Source organism: Rhinopithecus roxellana, chromosome 1, assembly GCF_007565055.1.
Source record: "Rhinopithecus roxellana isolate Shanxi Qingling chromosome 1, ASM756505v1, whole genome shotgun sequence".
NCBI classification, from domain to species: Eukaryota; Metazoa; Chordata; class Mammalia; order Primates; family Cercopithecidae; genus Rhinopithecus; species Rhinopithecus roxellana.
This window is the reverse complement of record NC_044549.1, coordinates 105,413,014-105,431,512: the sequence shown is the minus strand read 5'-3', so window position 1 is coordinate 105,431,512 and position 18,499 is coordinate 105,413,014. Positions and strand designations below refer to the sequence as shown.

General features: G+C 36.5%; 1 pseudogene; it reads right to left on the bottom strand.

Annotated features, from left to right (window-relative positions):
• The window catches only part of LOC104669193, a 33,259-nt pseudogene extending 15,577 nt beyond the window's left edge, over nt 1-17,682 (bottom strand).
• Nucleotides 17,683-18,499: the final 817 nt, after the last annotated feature.

The window sequence follows — 18,499 nt, the reverse complement described above, 5'->3', positions numbered from 1 at the left end:
AGTCAATTGAAGGCTTTAAGAGGAAATAGAGGGCCGGGCGCGGTGGCTCAAGCCTGTAATCCCAGCACTTTGGGAGGCCGAGACGGGCGGATCACGAGGTCACGAGATCGAGACCATCCTGGCTAACATGGTGAAACCCCGTCTCTACTAAAAATACAAAAAACTAGCCGGGCGACCTGGCGGGCGCCTGTAGTCCCAGCTACTCGGGAGGCTGAGCCAGGAGAATGGCGTGAACCCGGGAGGCGGAGCTTGCAGTGAGCTGAGATCCGGCCACTGCACTCCAGCCTGGGCGACAGAGCGAGACTCCGTCTCAAAAAAAAAAAAAAAAAAAAAAAAAAAAAAAAAAAAAAAAAAAAAGAGGAAATAGATTGAAGTGTCCTGAAGAAGAGGGAATTTCTGCCTCAGACAGCCTTCAGATTCAAGACTGTAACACCAGCTCTTCCCTGGGTCTCCAGCCTGCTGGCCTGTCCTACGAATTTTGAATTGCCAGCCCCTACAATTATAAGAACTAATTCCTTAAAATTAATCCACCAGTCTCTCTCTTACTCTGCACACACACACACACACACACACACACACATACACACACAACTGGTTCTGTTTCTTTGGAGAATCCCGACATGGATTTTAGCAGGTTGGTGGGACTGCTCATTCTCTTCTACTCCTTCTGGCCATAGAGATTTCAGGTCAATGGATAGCTCACGGAGGGTTGGTGGTTGATAGAAATTTCAGCCCTGACACCACTTGCACTTCACTCATTGTTCTTGGGGAAAAAAAGTTTTCCTTGTCACCTTTCTGGTTCTTTGTTGTTGTTAGTGGTCTTTTTTCTTTTTTCTTTTTGGGTCATTCTGCTACCTCGTGTTTCCTCTTGTATAGTCCAAGTGTTTTATGTATTCTTAAAAACTCACACTATTAGTATGCTTCTGAAATTTCTTAGTTTCTTTTTGAAGTCTATGTTTTTGCTTTTATGTGAACTAAAAAAAAGTAAAAATAAGAAGATAAAATAAAAAAGAACAAGTCCCTCGGTTGCCAGAGACAAACCAGCAAAAAAGGAAATAAAAACTAAAACACAAAAGATGTAACTCCTTCAGAGTTGTAAACATATAGCAAAATAATAATTATACCTAAAATATGTACAAAGTCTTATTTTTAAGATCTCATGAAGTTGATCATAGTTATTAATCAAATTGCTGTTGGGAAATACTTTTTACTGTCTCTCTCTGTGAGTTGGTCTTCAGCAGTTTGAATCTCACTTGGTGCTATGTTCAAGTCAACTTAAGAAGAAAGATGTCTTCCTGGGAACTTATGAATCTGTCCTGGGACTTGCTTTAACTGAATTAACTTTGGTCATGTGTTGGTCTTTTAGCCAATACTGAGTCTAGACTGGGTAACAGCAGGCCAGAGTGGAGCCTTACTTGAACCAGCTGGAATGAGAGTGAAGGGGAAATAAATATCCCAGTGAAATTTGGGATGCCATTCTCAGAAGAGAGAAGGAAGGGATCATTATGGGAAGAATACACACACATACACACACACACACGCACACATACACACATGCACACACACGTATAAATATAATAACTTACTAAATGGTTTTCTCTGGGTATTTCCAACTTTCCGATGAAGATAATCATATTTTTGAAGGTATAATGCTTTCATTTCTATTTTATATTTCTTGTAACATTTGGCATATGTTAACCTTACCCTACACTCTCAATAAATAGAACACTTTTCTATAGTTTTTAACACATAGATTTAGTATCTCAAATAATTATTTATTTTGAAATGTTTAATAGGCTAATCCAAACTGCAGCTTATGGAAAGAAGTAAATACTGGTCGCATTGCTGTGAACTTTTGTTACTAAAATGTTCCTTAGTTTTTTATGTATATGATTCTGCCCATCTACTCATTAAACAAAGTGAAAGAGTATCTATCTAGTGTAGCATTTGTCGAACTTCAGTGTGCTTATGAGTTACCTGAATTATCTGGAATCTTGTTCAAATGTAGACTCTGATTCAGCAGATCTGGGATGGTCTGTAATCTAGATTTTTACTAGGCAATGCCTATCCTACTAGCTTGAGGACCACACTTTGAGTAGCAAAGTCAAGGTGCCGTATGCCTCAAACTTTTGTCATGCAATTAAAATGGTTACTCATGGCCGGGCGTGGTGGCTCACGCCTGTAATCCTAGCACTTTGGGAGGCTGAGGCAGGCAGATTACCTGAGGTCAGGAGTTCAAAACCAACCTGGCCAACATGGTGAATGGACCCTGTAATATCTATTGTTCTTCCAGGTACTAGACTAGATAATTAAGAGAGTCTTAGAAAGATTTTCAAAGTCAATGTTGATCAGGGAACTTTAGTGTCTGAAAGTCTTCTGTGTCCACTCTGAATGAAAAGTACAACAGCCTTGGACCCAAGTGTCCTGGGTTAAAATCTAGTGCTGTGTCTGTAAGTTTTGCATGTATCATTAAGCTTTACACGCAATTCTAAAGATAATCTAATAGTGTGAAAGAAGACCGCTTTCATCATCCTTGTGTTCATAGTGGACCATATACCCATCTAATATGATGAATTAATATTTTTATAAATCTTCTATTCATCTTGGGAATAGCATAATTATATTAAAAATTTGCATTAAATTCATTTGTCACAGACTTGTTTGGGCAAGTCTTCATGTTTCAAAATTTTGGCAGACTCAAAAAAGGAAAGAGGCTATGTCTCAAATTCTGAGAGATTCTGCCTAAAATGCAGTTGCTAAATATTTATCTTTGTTTTTCCTTTTTGTGCAGATAGGGTCTTGCTATGTTGCCCAGCTGGTCTTAAACTCCTGGGCTCAAGCAATCCTGCATGTGGGGATTATAGATGTGAGTCACTATGCCCAGCCATATTTATTTTTAGTAATATACATAGACTGGGTACAGTCACCCACACCTGTAATCCCAGCACTTTGGGAGGTTGGGGTGGGCGGATCACCTGAGGTCAGTAGTTTGAGACCAGCCTGGCCAATGTAGCGAAACCCTGGGTGTGGTGGTGTGTGTCTGTAATACCAGCTACTTGGGAGGCTGAGGTAGGAGAATGACTTGAACTCTGGAGGTGGAGGTTGCAGTGAGCCGAGATTGCACCACTGCACTCCAGCCTGGGTGACAGAGTGAGACTCCATCTCCTTATAATAACAATAATTACAATACACATATACCAATGTAGCTAGTAGCACTTCTACCTTTTTTCACTTTAATCTTTAACTTGGCTTTCCCATTGAAGTAAATAAGATTGAATAATGAAAATTATGCTTAGAGAGGGAGTTTCTCAGCCATAAATCAATTCCTCCTAACTCGGAGATAGCAAGTAAAGTGTTACTTTGAAATAATATAACAATTCTAAGAGAAAAATACAAACTCATCAAAGAGATTTAAAGCTTCTAAATTACCAAATCTCTCTTAAAAGTGGAAATAATGTGATGTAAGTGTAAATGAATCAATGACATTTGGACTTGATTTCATTTAAATTGCATGTGATTGCCCAGAAATGAAATTTTGCCTAGAACAATACATTTTTAATTTTTGTAATAACTTTTGGAGTTATGCCTAAGAATTATGCACATATCTTTATCATATTTGAAGAATAGAGTTTACTTCCTGATGTTTTCAAAATTATAAATTGAAGGTCACTTTGAGCATAAACTTGTAAGTATTAACTTGGGAAAAATGTATATACATTTACTCAACCAGCAGATGAAACATAAATATTAGTTAAGGAAATGTCTTTTTTTTTTTTTGACACAGAGTCCCGCTGTGTCGCCCAGGCTAGAGTGCAGTGGCGGGATCTCCGCTCATTGTAAGCTCTGCCTCCCAGGTTCACACCATTCGCCTGTTTCAGCTTCTAGAGTAGCTGGGATTACAAGTGTCCGCCACCACGCCCAGCTAATTGTTTTGTATTTTTAGTAGAGACGGGGTTTCACGGTGTTAGTCAGGATGGTCTCAATCTCCTGACCTCGTGATCCGCCCGTCTCGGCCTCCCAAAGTGCTGGGATTACAGGCGTGAGCCACCACGCTCAGCCAAGGAAACTTCCTCTTAAAAGGCACTACCTGTTTTCTGATTTAGCAGGTTATTTTTCACGAGTCATTTGTTGCCTTTAAAACTAGCTTTCTTAAAACTAAGAGTTAATAATATATAGTTGTTATATGAAAATGTTTATATTGAAAAGAAGAAAACATAATCACTTGGGTGTCTTCCTATCTTCTGCAAGATAATCATTATCAATAATTTGATTAACATTTTTTCTATACATGTTTATATCACTGAGATTCTGTAAAGATATTTTTATTCAGATTATTTTCACTTAACTTTTCAACCTAAACATTTTCCATGTTACTAAACATTTTTTGCTGATAGTTGCTTTGTAGATGGCTATATAAAATTGTATCCTATAGCTGTACCATATTTTCTTTTGGCAATCTCTATTATTGAATTGTTTCCAATTTTATCATTTTGTAAATATGGCTATGAAAAATATTGTGCACTATAATATTTTTGTATATAAAAACCTTCTCTGTATTTAGAAGACCCAGAAGAATATGTAAATTACTGGATCAAAGAATAAAATATTTATCAATTTCTTGGTTCAAGCAATCATTTTTTTTCCAAAAAGTTATTTACACTCCTATTAGCAGTGGTTCTTAAATTAAAACAAACCTTTCTCTATGACAGGCAAAATGCTTTATCTCATTATTTTAATTTTTGTTTATAAATCTACTGAGATCTTAAGAGTGCTTATTTGCAGGCACTCATAAGGAAGTAACTCTTATTTTTATATTTTCTCTCTTATATTTAAAAAAGTTCTCAAAGATAAAGAATGAGACTCTGAACTTTCTTGGCTAGGCTGTAGGGAAGAAGAGAACTATGAATTATTTTTTATTATTTATTTATTTATTTATTTATTTATTTATTTATTTTGAGACAGAGTCTTGCTCTGTCGCCCAGGCTGGAGTGCAGCGGCCAGATCTTGGCTCACTGCAGCCTCCGCCTCCTGGGTTCAAGCAATTCTTGTGCCTCAGCCTCCAGAGTAGCTGGGATCACAGGCAAAGGTCATCATGCCTGGCTAATTTTTGTATTTTTGGTAGAGAAGGGGTTTCATCAGGTTGGCCAAGCTAGTCTCCAACTCCTGACCTCAAGTGATCCGCCCTCCTCGGCCTCCCAAAGTGCTAGGATTATAGGCATGAGCTACTGTGCCCAGCTAGATCTATGAATATTTAATGTGTCTTCTTTTATTTAGATCTTCTTTAATTCCTTTCAATAATGTTTTGTAGTTTTCAGAGAATATATTTCATATTCCTTTTGTTACTAGTGTGCAGAAATACAACTGCTTTTTACGTATTTGTCTTGCACATTCATAATGAAGTTCAACGTGTCCCTCTGTCTTCTATATTTGCTGCAAATTGGTAGCAGGTTTAAATGTCGTGCAGTCTCAGGTTGTCAATTTGTTCAGACTGGAGGGGATTGTATTCTTTCATCAGAACACCATACTACTTAGTTTTGTTCCTTTTTGTTAGCAGTTATTGATGCTCAGTGCCTTGACCCATTAACTTCAGTTGGGGTTGAAAATGGTGATATTCTAATTGTATTATGTCGTTTTTATTTTTTGAGTGTAATGATGTTCTAAAGAGCCTTTTCCTCTCATCTAGTAGGTTGCCCAGTGGTACAGTTCATATGAAAAAGTCAGGATAAACTCTTGATTCTTTACCTTTATAAATAATTTTCAGTATAATGAATTGCTAGGTTAAAGGTGACTACTTTGTTGGTTTACTTTTAAATATCATTATGAGCCCATCGATTTAAACATTTTTCATAGGGTTTGATCTATTGTAATTCTTCACCATATTAAAGTTTAAGCTGTTTCATCTTTAATCAGTGTGGACCTCTTTAAGTTGGCTCTTGAGTCTTTTTGACATAACCCTTGTAGTATTTAATATTTTCCTTACTGTCTAGTAAGACAAGGTGTTCTAGGCTCAACTAATACATTACTTGGATTGGAAACAGTCATTTTTCAAGAACTTCTGGTTTGAAATGATATTTCAAGATCACAGTTAAGATACCAGGGATGTTCAATTGTTCATGAGTTAGTTATTGTAAATCACTTTTAGACTTTTTAAGTTGACAAAGGTAGAAAGTTTTATGCGTGGGCACACACAGAGATATTTAAGGATTAAATACATTATACTTTTATAAGAGCTTTTTTTTTTTTTTTTTTTTTTCCTGTGAGCAGGACAGTTAACGCTATTTATTTCCTGTGATGAAGCTCTGTTGAGATCACCTGAGCATCCTCTGACCCCCTGTCTTTATTCATGCTCCTGAAAGTCCCATATTAAGATTTTTCTTGGGTTCCCAATTAGCCCAATCTGAAAGTATAAAATCATGAAGATAGATGTTTGCAAGTTTTGCTATTTGTATAATAGTAAACAATATTTACTTAAATTAGAATTTAATTAAGACTACTACAAATTAAGACTACGCGTGTTTAGAGTCCAGATACTTTTATATAAAATCACTTCATTATAGAATATTTATTTGTTTTGTTCAAAGGAATCCAGCTTTGTTTCTATCCTATAGGATCCCCTCTGATTTAGGGGTGTCTTAAAAATAGCTATGCAACTTTGAAAACACTACTTTATGAGTGTACAATAATGTAACATACAAAGAAATTGGATAACTTGGGGGTCCACAGAGATTATTACTTTCTACCTAGTACATAGCTTTGGCATTTGTAAGTGAAGTTCTTTTGGTGAAAGATAGTTTGGCTTAGGCCTATCTCAAAATCATGAGATATTTAACCTGGGTTTATGTTTCTGTTTTGGAGTTGTGTGTTTATTCAAAAGATGGTTTATGAAATAAAGTCATTTGTTTCCAATTGTGCAAGTCTTAATCCTGTAATTAATAACAGATTTTTTTTTTCAAAAAAGAAAAGAAACCATTCTCTTTTGCATTAAAACCTTTTGGGTAGCCTTTTAAATATTTTGGTGCCATTTAAATATTCTCTATTAAAACAAGTCATGTTAAAAGGGCTTTTCTGCAGAATAACCATCCTTTCAACAAATCTATGGTTAAGATCCCACTCCCTCATTTTTTTCTCCTAAGGAATAGAATGTTGTTAATATCCTAAAAATTACCATGAAATGGTGACATATATACCTTAATTTCTGACACAACCTAGCTTATTCTGAATAGTATGCTGGAACTTCCAGGCATATTTTTTATTTTAAAATATATACTTGTAGTGTTGCAGATAGGCAGGAATCTAATTGTATAGGGCATGCCCAACTGCATGAGACAATCAGACACATGTTTTTCTCCTGTTTTCCTTTCAACCTTAGCAGTTACAAAAATTATGGTAGAGATGTTTTTAAGAGAAAGTATGGCTAGTCAACAAAGTATACAGCCTGTAAATAGCAAGTTTGAAACTTCTACTCTTAAAGTTCCTTTAATTTTCCTTAAACATTCTTGCTAATTTCAGTTTTTCCTACCTCTTAGGATTTCAAAGGACACAATGCTTATGTGATCCGATGTATAAGAACTGTTCAAAGTAAGTGTTCTTCATCTTTTCCTGGAGATATTTAAGTAGATCATTAATTCCTTAACAGTCAGCTCATTAAACAGGGGGTTATTACTAGGCACCTGTATGCAACCTTTGATTCTCACCATTTCAAAGCAGGATGAATGTTTTTAAAAAAATTGGCCTAAGTGGCACTTGTCTTCTCTAGGCCACAGTTTTTTTCATCTGATCGATTAAACAAATGTAAGCCTGCTGTATTCATTTTAGAAGGGGAAGTTACATTTACCCAGGAACTTTAAGTTTGGTCTTTCCAGGACCAAAAATTATAGTGGATTCCCTCTGTGATAGTGCTTTCTTTTCTGTCTCTAGGGTAAGAAGAAAAACCTGGCCCTTGTTCTTTGCCTCTTTAATGAAGCATCACTTGCCACAGAGAGGGGAAAAGAGCAATTTTCATTCTGAGATAATTTAAGACTAACCTTTAACTGTATGTGCATTAATGTGTGGCTAAAAATATGTATCAAGATTTTAAAATGATTAAAGGAAGCTTACAGATGATGAAGAAGATAAATAGTTGAAAGAAAAATTAATCTTTGAATATATAGTCTGCTGTTAACAAGAACATTACGTTATTTTATTCCTGGATAGCAGAAGTGGTTATAATTACTAAAACACTCTCACTTAAGAGCCTGTTTGTGTGTGTATGTGTTTGGTGTGGGTGTGTGCTTTTTTCATGCTTTTGAATCAATTTTTAACGAAATTTGAAGTCTCAAACGGCTAAAGATTCTAATATTTGTTACTTACTGCTGAGTTGGATTTTCAACCTAAATCAAAATTATGACTCTTTCTCACAGATGGACATTTGGGTTGATTCCAAGTCTTTGCTATTGTGAATAGTGCCGCAATAAACATACGTGTACATGTGTCTTTGTAGTAGAATAATTTATAATCCTTTGGGTATATACCCAGTAGTGGGATGGCTGGGTCATATGGTACATCTAGACCTAGATCCTTGAGGAATTGCCATACTGTTTTCCATAATGGTTGAACTAGTTTACAATCCCACCAACAGTGTAAAAGTGTTCCTATTTCTCCACATCCTCTCCAACACCTGTTGTTTCCTGACTTCTTAATGATTGCCATTCTAACTGGTGTGAGATGGTATCTCATTGTGGTTTTGATTTGCATTTCTCTGATGGCGAGTGATGATGAGCATTTTTTCATGTGTCTGTTGGCTGTATGAATATCTTCTTTTGAGAAATGTCTGTTCATATCCTTTCCCCACTTTTTGATGGGGTTGTTTGTTTTTTTCTCGACAGACTGGATTAAGAAAATGTGGCACATATACACCATGGAATACTATGCAGCCATAAAAAAGGATGAGTTTGCGTCCTTTGTAGGGACATGGATGCAGCTGGAAACCATCATTCTTAGCAAACTATCACAAGAAGAGAAAACCAAACACCGCATGTTCTCACTCATAGGTGGGAACTGAACAATGAGATCACTTGGACTCGGGAAGGGGAACATCACGCACTGGGGCCTATCATGGGGAGGGGGGAGGGGGGAGGAGGGAGGGATTGCATTGGGGAGTTATACATGATATAAATGATGAATTGATGGGTGCTGACGAGTTGATGGGTGCAGCACACCAACATGGCATAAGTATACATATGTAACAAACCTGCACGTTATGCACATGTACCCTAGAACTTAAAGTATAATAAAAAAAAAAAATTATGACTCTTTCTTACAACCATTTATTGTCTTTTAAACTGTTAGAACTTATATATAGACTCCTTTTGAGCGATAAATTTGGGCTCAAAACCAGAATAATAATAACTTTCGATATGTTCTTTACCCCAAAAGACTACCTTCTCTTCATAAAAGGAGGAATAAGAAAAATGATTGTATATGTATATATGATTGTGCCATCATTTTAATTAGCTTAACACTACTGTCAAGACTGTTCTGTTTGCCAAACTCAAGATAAAAGAAGGCCTGACAAATCAAAAAGGAAAGCTGATCTCTCCTATGGTAATTATATACAAAATGAATATATTTCAGTAAATGTGTACTTTTGTGCAAATGAATAGGAACATTTAAGGTAATGCATGACGACTGCCAGAATAACTAAGCTGATTTGAAACAGAGTTACCTTTTAAGCTTAAAATCGCTTGCCAATTGCGACAATCGTAACACATATTTTATAGGATAAATTAAAGGACCTTACAAACTCATCAGTAACTTTATCAATAATATATTCTTATATTTAGAGTAATCATGTACTACTTTCTTAAAATATTTATTCATCTGAAACTTCAGTGCAGAACTTCATTGTTTCCCATTCTGATTTTGTTCATTATTGTAATGAAATCACCAAGAATTTTTCAGTCCTGTAAGTAAAAAGTGGTTCCACTTTTCCTTCACACTTGCGTAAAGTCCTCTGCTACAAGATTCAGAGTATTCTAGAAGAAATATCAAAAGGACGATGACTTCAGTAAAGGATTTTACTGCATGCTCTTAACAATGGGTTTTGCCTGGAATAGCCTTAGGTGCACAGGCTTCCTCCCCCATGAGCAGACTGAGGATTTCTAACACTCTTGGTGCAAATACAGTTGACGTTGTGAAATAACTCAAGATAAAATGAGTACGAAGTAATTACCTCAGTCTGAATGACACTGATGAGAAAATTAAGTTGTGGTTGATGTTTTAGTTTTTAATTGAAATGTAACAACACCCATCTTTTTTTTTCTTCTTGATCTATTGATGTTAACAGACTAAGTATACATCTACAAACCGGAAAAACTCTTTAAATGTTATCTTTTTCAATTGACACCTTAGAATTCAAAAGAAGTTTAAAAAATACCTTAATATACAAAATAAGTAATAAATCATTGGAAAATTTTAAGGAAGATGATTTTGCCAAACTAAGAAAAGATATTATTGTTGTGTTGACCAAACTGCTCAGAACAATAGTTAAACATTAGGCAAAATGACTCCAACGTGTCCTGCTGCTTTTTATTACAATGTGGTTATTTGCATAGTTTCAACAGAAATCTTTCTTCTTTACAGGATATAATTGAACAAATCAAATTTGTAACCATGAATGTTACAGAAATGCCACAGCTAAAGATAAATTTTGTTAAATGAGGCATGCCAAGTTCAATATTGAAGAGCAGGGGATGTTCTTCTTGAGGCTACTGTGTACTCCCTGGTGACTGCTCTACAATTTATAGATCTCAGACTTACCAGGTGGGAAAGAATATCACTTCCGGTAGGGCAGGAACATGGGCACTTTGGGGAATCTTGAAAGAAGAGAAATATCTCTACATTTATAAGTACTTCAGGCAAAACTTAGTAGGAGTGTATTGGATGTTGCCTAAATACTATCCTTGGAATACACACATTTATAAGGGTAATGAAAGTACTTCTGGCAAGAAGGCTGTGACCTTGGCAGCTTTACAGACCCTCCAGCGAGAAATAAAATATGAAATTGTAGTTTCCTATGGATTTAGTTTTGTTAACCGTATCAACAAGGACATTTTGGAAGAATTAAAACCAACTAAATAAATGAAACATCAAATTAGTGATACTAAATTAGAAAATAGCTAAACAAATTTATGTGATTAAACCTTCACTTTGGAGACGAAATGACCAGAAACAGATACTGACTGAACAAAATGGACACCTTGTCCTGCTGCCATTGTGGTTAAACACCTCAGATAACAGTTGGGAAGAAACACACTTTATGTCCTCAGATAAACTTTAAAGAGCAAAACATCCCACGGAGCACTAATTCCTCAGTAGGTGAAGTCTTGAGCCGTTTCTTAAGTTGCTACCTCTCTGATTTTTGAAATACTGATAACTAGAGATACATGATGACCTTTGACCCTTGCAGATATAAAAATCAAGTGAATGAATTGTTATTTTCCAACCTTGAGCAGACTAACTTTGGTAACATTTTTTGTTTCTTTATGGGTTTTTACTTTAAGTACCTTCTCTCTCTATATATATATCTTTTCAGATAACCAGTTATTCTGAAACCTGGACATTTTCTGCAAAACATTGCAAGAGAAAAATATTTATTTTTGTAAAATGCATGTGTCCTGCTTTTTTGTGTGTTTGTTTGTTTTCCACAGAGGTCACATGGTGTGTGGCACAGTGAGGGGCTAGTATCATCTGCAGATGGAGCAGGAACCAAAAAAGTTCTATTGGTGCAACTGAAATATTTTACTATGAGTTTGCTTTTGTTTAGTTTTACAAATCTGTCTTACACCTTCACAGTGGATCATTTAATCCTTGCTTCTGAATTTTTCCACTGAATTTGTTTCAGTAAAATTACTTACCAAAAATAGACACTTGGTTAAAATAAGATCCCTAACAAATGGATCTTTAGATTCATTCCTTACTGTTCCCATAAAAATATAAATACATTTTATGATCTTGCTGTGAAACTATTTCTTCTTAATACTGTAGTTTTCAATTTGCTAGTTTTCAAGTTTCTGTTTCTAAAATGCTAGTTTTCTGGTTGGTGTAGAAATAGAAAAAGTGAGAATGAGATATGACTGGTGATTTTCTTGTCTCTTACGTACATTAAAATCTTTGACGGCAATATTGGTACGCTTTGGTTTCAAAGTATGCCTGTCTTTTCGTGAGAAGAAAAAATAATTTTGGGGACTATACTGCCTCTCAGTGGTTCATTTAATATTTATTTCAATCACAACATATTTTATAAGATGAAAAACCTAAAATTTTCAATAATAGATTTTTCAGTGTTTTTACTTTGATTAGTTCCTAAGAAAAACAGTAATGTGAATTATCTTGTGTTATATGTTTGCCTACCCCCCTGATTGGACACCAGAAGCCATGATGTGTTACAAAGAGTTTCAAGGTCTGCTTTCCTGAAGGAATGAATGAGTCTATATGCAAAAGAGGCATTGACGTATTCTGAAAGAGAAGGTGCCAAACCAGGCTGAGTAAAGGGCATAATCAGCTTGGGAAAGTTCATTGTTATGAGTTATAAAAATTCATAACTACGGATATTACCAAGTGGCTTTTTTTTTTTTTTGAGACGGAGTCTTGCTCTGTCATCCAGGCTAGAGAGCAGTGGTGTGATCTTAGCTCACTGCAACCTCCACCTCCCGGGTTCAAGCAATTCTCCTGCCCCAGCGTCCCAAGTAGCCAGGATCACAGGCATGTGCCACCACACAGAGTTAATTTTCTATTGTGTGTGTATTTTTAGTAGAGACAGAGTTTCACCACGTTAGCCAGGCTGGTCTGGAACTTCTGACCTCAGGTGATTCACCTGTCTCCGCCTCCCAGAGTGCTGGGATTACAGGCGTGAGCCACCATGCCCGTTCACCAAGTGACTTTTTGATCTGTATTTTGGTATCCTAAGAATAAATCTTACAAATTGTAGAGTTAAGAGTTCACTTTGAAACCTCTACCTATTAAATTGGTTTAGTTCAACTTACATGTGTGTGTGTTTCTATAAACAGGAGGCTATTCCAAGAACCTGTAGAAGGACAGAGTTGAGTAAAATTTGGCTTCAGTCATCAAAAAAAAATTATTCATTATAACAAAAAGGGAATACTCCAATTTTGGCCCCTTACTCAGCATTTGTTGATGAATTGAATAATCAAAGCTGTCAACTAGTTCACCTTTTAGTTGTATTATCTTTATAATTTGCTGGAAAATGTTATGCCAAAAATAGTGATGAAAAGAGTAGAAAAACAGGTTTCTGAAATCTGTGAGTTTGCTCTATATAGGGTGAGGACCCACAATTTGGTGTCTAAAGTTTTTCAGAAATGCCTCAGTGTTTAAACTGATTTATAATATTAATAGGCATAATTGATTTATGATCTTGTAGGCCTAATTTATTCAAGACTGTCAATGACTAGAAGTTTTAATACAAACTAAACTGGAAGCTTGTAATAGTGTCGAACAGATAATCTTAAGTTTCTACAATTTCGCTTTCATACAAGTTCTAGACTTTTCAAGAACTAGGAAGCTTTGAAGAAAAGGAATAGGAAAGAGGAAATACACTGATTATTTTAGTAGATATATTTCTTGGCACTAGGGATCAATATGATAGGAATAAGTAAGTCTTGGTAGAGGTTGCCATAGAGCAGATGTTAATACCTTGTCTGCTAACACAGAACACAGAGTATCGCTTGATGATAAAGCAAGGAAAATTCAGAGAAGGAAAATCCTAACTTGACTGAGTTGTTACCCAAAAGATATTGAATTTTAAGCTGCCAGTAACTCAGTTTACTCTGAATTAATGGGAATGAAACGTCCCCTCATGGGCACTTATGAGAAAATAAGGGCTATGTGAAGTTTCACTATAGCAGGCAAAATTTACTTTTGCCATAAAACATTTGGATTTTTAGAAGATGGATCAGCATATAGATAATCTCTGAAAACAAAAAGCTAGATAACATCATGCAGAAAGGTCTAAACAGAAGAAGTGAGGAGGAGACAGAATTCCAGGGCTTCTAACATGTATGGTACAGAACTAAGAGAGTTATATGAACCTATATGAAGGGAGAGGAAGTGGGGAGGCGAATGAACCTTCGAGGGCATCAGCAATGCTTTCTCCTTTTATCCTGGGTGGTGGATATGTAGTGTTTGTTTTATTATTAGTAGTAGCATTTTTCAATGAGTACACATTTTACATAATCTTCTGAATGTTAATCATCTTTCATAATAAAATGAAAAACATGCCAAAACAGTAGAAATATTAGGAAAAAATTAAGTTTAAAAAAAGTTTAAAAACACGGTAGTAGCAACAGCTTATTGAGAAGGTAGGTTGTTTTAAGAAGTCAGCTTTATTAAGGTATAATTCACATACAAGAAAATGCATCAATTTTAAGTTCTATGAATTTGGCAAATATACAAAGAGTGTAACCACCATCACATTTAACAGAACATTTCTGTTACTTCAGACAGTTTCCTTATGCCCGTGTCCAGGTAATCCTTACCCCTCTTCCCTGGCCCTAGGCACCCACTGATCTGCTACTGAACTGTAGGAATTATCTAGAATTTTATATAAATGGTGTCATGTTATATAAATGGTGTCATGCACTCTTTTGTATCTGATCTCTTTGGCACAACATAATCTTTTTGAGACCTATTCATGTGGTTGTGTAGATTAGAGGTTCATTACTTCTATTGTTAAAAAGTATCTCATTATGTGGCAGCTATGGAAATGTACCACTCAGACCTCTTTAACAGAACCAACCACAGCAGTTGCCCCTCTGCGTCTACTACCATATTCTAGTTATGACTACACTTCTCTAGGACTGTTCCTGGCAGAGGACTAAGCATAGTGGAGGACTACTGTCATCCCATTTCTGCAGAATGTAGGATTCCTCTAATGAGCAATTTTGGCTCAGAGAATCCCTATTTGTCCGGGAGAGAGAGAGAGAGAGAGAGAGAGAGAGAGAGAGAGAGAGAGAGAGAGAAAGGAAGGAGAAGGAAGGAAGGAAGACAGGAAGGGAGGAAGGGAGGAAGGGAGGGAGGGAGGGAAAGTGTAGACCAGTTCTAGAGAAAACATTTTCAGACAATGGTACCAAAGTCAGAAGTCAGAATAATTGCCAGGTTGGGGATACAGAGATTAATAGAACAGCAAATTCATTTACTTTCCTGAAATTTTATAGAAAGCTATATAGAGATCAACCATCTTTATCAAATTTACCTGACGTCTTTAATGGAAGTATGGGGGTATCATGGGATTAGTGCCCTTTGTAATTATCCCTTATTGTTTTGATTCTTTTATAACCAGTTTTATTCATTTTAATTGAGTTCTAGGGCCAAGCAGGGAATGGATCTGGTCAGCTCAGTATACTTTTCCAGCGTGGTCTGAGACTGCCACCCTCTGCCATACCCTTTTTCTTTCAAAGGCATATAGTAATCAAATCAAATGCTTTTATCCGCCCCATCGCATCCCACATACACTCAGTCTGGAGGTACAGAATGTGGTAGTTTTAAAATTGCACAGCGGGTTTCTCCCCAGTGGATACAGGAAATCAGAAAAAAAGTAAGAAAATATGCTCTTAAGTTATATAGTCTATCTGTAGGGGAACCGTGGAGGAATAGGAACAAGATGGATCCCAAATACCAACATCCTGTCTTTATCACCAAATAGAAGCACGAAATTTCCAAGGAAATTGTAGAATAAGTAACACCAGTTCCCACTTCCAAGATCCCCTAAGCCAGTTCATTTTAAGTCCTTTGACAATTATTTCCTAGTCTCCAGACGTTCATACTTCCTGTATTCCTACAATTCCTGCGTCTTCCAGAATCCTCTTCTGACATCCTAGCTTCTTGCAATAATACTGTATTTCCTCTCATCTGTTTCTTCTCTTAATAGTTTTTCCAGAGTACGGGTTGTTCCTTTTAATTCCTCTTAATTTATTATTTTATTTATTTTTTTCTTCTCTATCTTTCTCTAGATTATCCCCCCAAACTAAGTAGCCATTGTTAAGATTTGAGTAATAGACTGTTTTTGTCATGCTACCACTTTTTCCCTAACTTGTGTTTGGAAAATCAGCAAGAGTCAAAAAAAAGGTGATTAGGGCCAGAGAGTGATTTTCATCTGGCCTTGCAACCATGTCAATAATTTTTCAGAAAGTCTCAAGACACCACTGATGGAAATCAGTGGGTATTCACCCATTTTCTAGATACACTGTAGCAATTCCTTCCAGCTCACCATTAGCTGAAATACCTCAAGTATGGTCAGTATGTCAGCAATCCGTTCTGATGAGTCTCTAGTGCTCTCACATCTTCCATGTAGTGAGAAGATGGTAGAGAGCCAGCCTCCCTTGGCCACCATACTCCTTGATGTACTTGCCGCCTCAAAGAAGCAGTCTGCAGGTTGCAGAATTCCAGGCGGTAGCCAGTGCACAGCTTCCTGTGTGGGGCTGTAAACTGAAGACATGCTGTTTTCTGCAAATTTTAGAAACATAAAGAAGTCTTCAAAAGAGTAATAACAGTTGATGAGAAAGGCGTGTGAATTACTCAGGAGTCCTTGATAGCTTCTCATTGATATCAGTTTTGCAGGCAACCTAAACAGGAAGGGCCAATTTTCTTCAGTTGAGACAAGAAAAGTGTAAATTATGTGGCACTTTGGTCTCCCTTCATGTGTTGACATTCACCAGCCTACCTTTTTGTGTACCTTTTTCCAAGTGACTAATGCAGCCAATCTCCATTCCATTGCCTTCATATGGGGACACATATGTCTAAATTTTGCATTATTTCCTGATCGGGTTTCTTTAGCATGCCTGCTTCCCAGCTATATGGTGTGTGATGAGGAGGAACACCTGGAGATGGAATCTGGACTAAGAAATAAAATTAACTCAGGGTTAGAATGTCAACCACACAAACCTGTGTCCTCAAACAAAGCCGATAATTTATTCCCAGCTAAAGTAGTTAGAGGGACTTTGACTTCACTACTCTTTACAGAGGAATCTACTAATGAAAGAAACCACTGACTAAAGATCATTCCTTCCCTCACCTTCCCCAGAGTCAGGTTGAATCATGGACTAAGAGTTTGCAGGGAGAGCAGAGGAAACAGGGTAGTCGAGAAGAGAGGAGGGAGGGTCTATGAAAGTGAAAACGCCTTTAATTCTTATGTTTTTTCTTCTGTTTTTCTGAGTCTTTTCATTATCTAAATTGTTTTAATTTTTTTTCTTAGGATGTTTTCATTCTAGTAATTCATTTGCTTGGCATGATGCCTGTCAAAGAACCCTTGCAAATCTATTAATTTAACCACATCAGAAGATCTGCCCTCAGGCCAGTAGACTGGAATCTCATGTGCCCATTACAAATGTGATAGAAGTTCTTTAAGAGGAAGACCCATAAGCAATATCCCTGGCTTCTTATACTTTCCAACCATATGGTGACCCTGATAGGATTTTAGATCCTTCATGATTTACGAATGCTTATTCAATAGCAAAATCTTGAATTTGGAGAGGGTGTTCCATCTGGCTAGTGTCGCAAAAGAGCAGAGAGCTAGAATGAAGACTTTTATAATTCATGATCTCTTACCTGACTTTTGTATGGCCACAGACCTTCAGCTGGTCTGCTCAATTCAGGAACTGTCAGATGTTCTGCCCTCTTCACCAGAATCATTGAGAAAATTGAATTCAATACAAAGCCTCCTCCCAACTCAGAAAACCTCAGAAAACCTCTCTCCAATGACAGAAGAGAAAAACAGTTTTATAATTGAATAAGCAACAGAATGTGATGTGCATTAGAGGCAATCTGATAAAACAATTGCAAAGACAAAAAGAATTTTCACCCAGATACAATTCATTATTTACACGTTCTCAAGATAAGCAATAACTGGTACTCAAGTAAGAGGACTTGACTGCACCATTTGTTGCATATTGTTCAATCTAAATTCACCTGGTCATTGTAATGACTCTCCGTGCTTGCTAATTGGCTTTATCCGAAGGGAAAATAAACAACATATTTTTATGACAGCTGGTAATGCTCAAAATGCCTCCAGCTAAAGTTAGGCTCCTAGATGTCCCCAGGTATTTGATAAAGACATTCCTGAGTTATAAAGCTGGAAAAAGGCTTATTTAGGTATTTAGGTTTTATTTTTATATTTTTATATTTTTTATTATACTTTAAGTTCTAGGGTACATGTGCACAATGTGCAGGTTTGTTACAAATGTATACATGTGCCATGTTGGTGTGCTGCACCCATTAACTCATCATTTACATTAGGTATTTCTCCTAATGCTATCCCTCCCCCTCCCCCAAGCCCACAACAGGCCCCAGTGTGTGATGTTCCCCTTCCTGTGTCCAAGTGTTCTCATTGTTCAATTCCCATCTATGAGTGAGAACATGTGGTGTTTGGTTTTCTGTTCTTGCGATAGTTTGCTAAGAATGATGGTTTTCAGCTGCATCCATGTCCCTACAAAGGACATGAACTCATCCT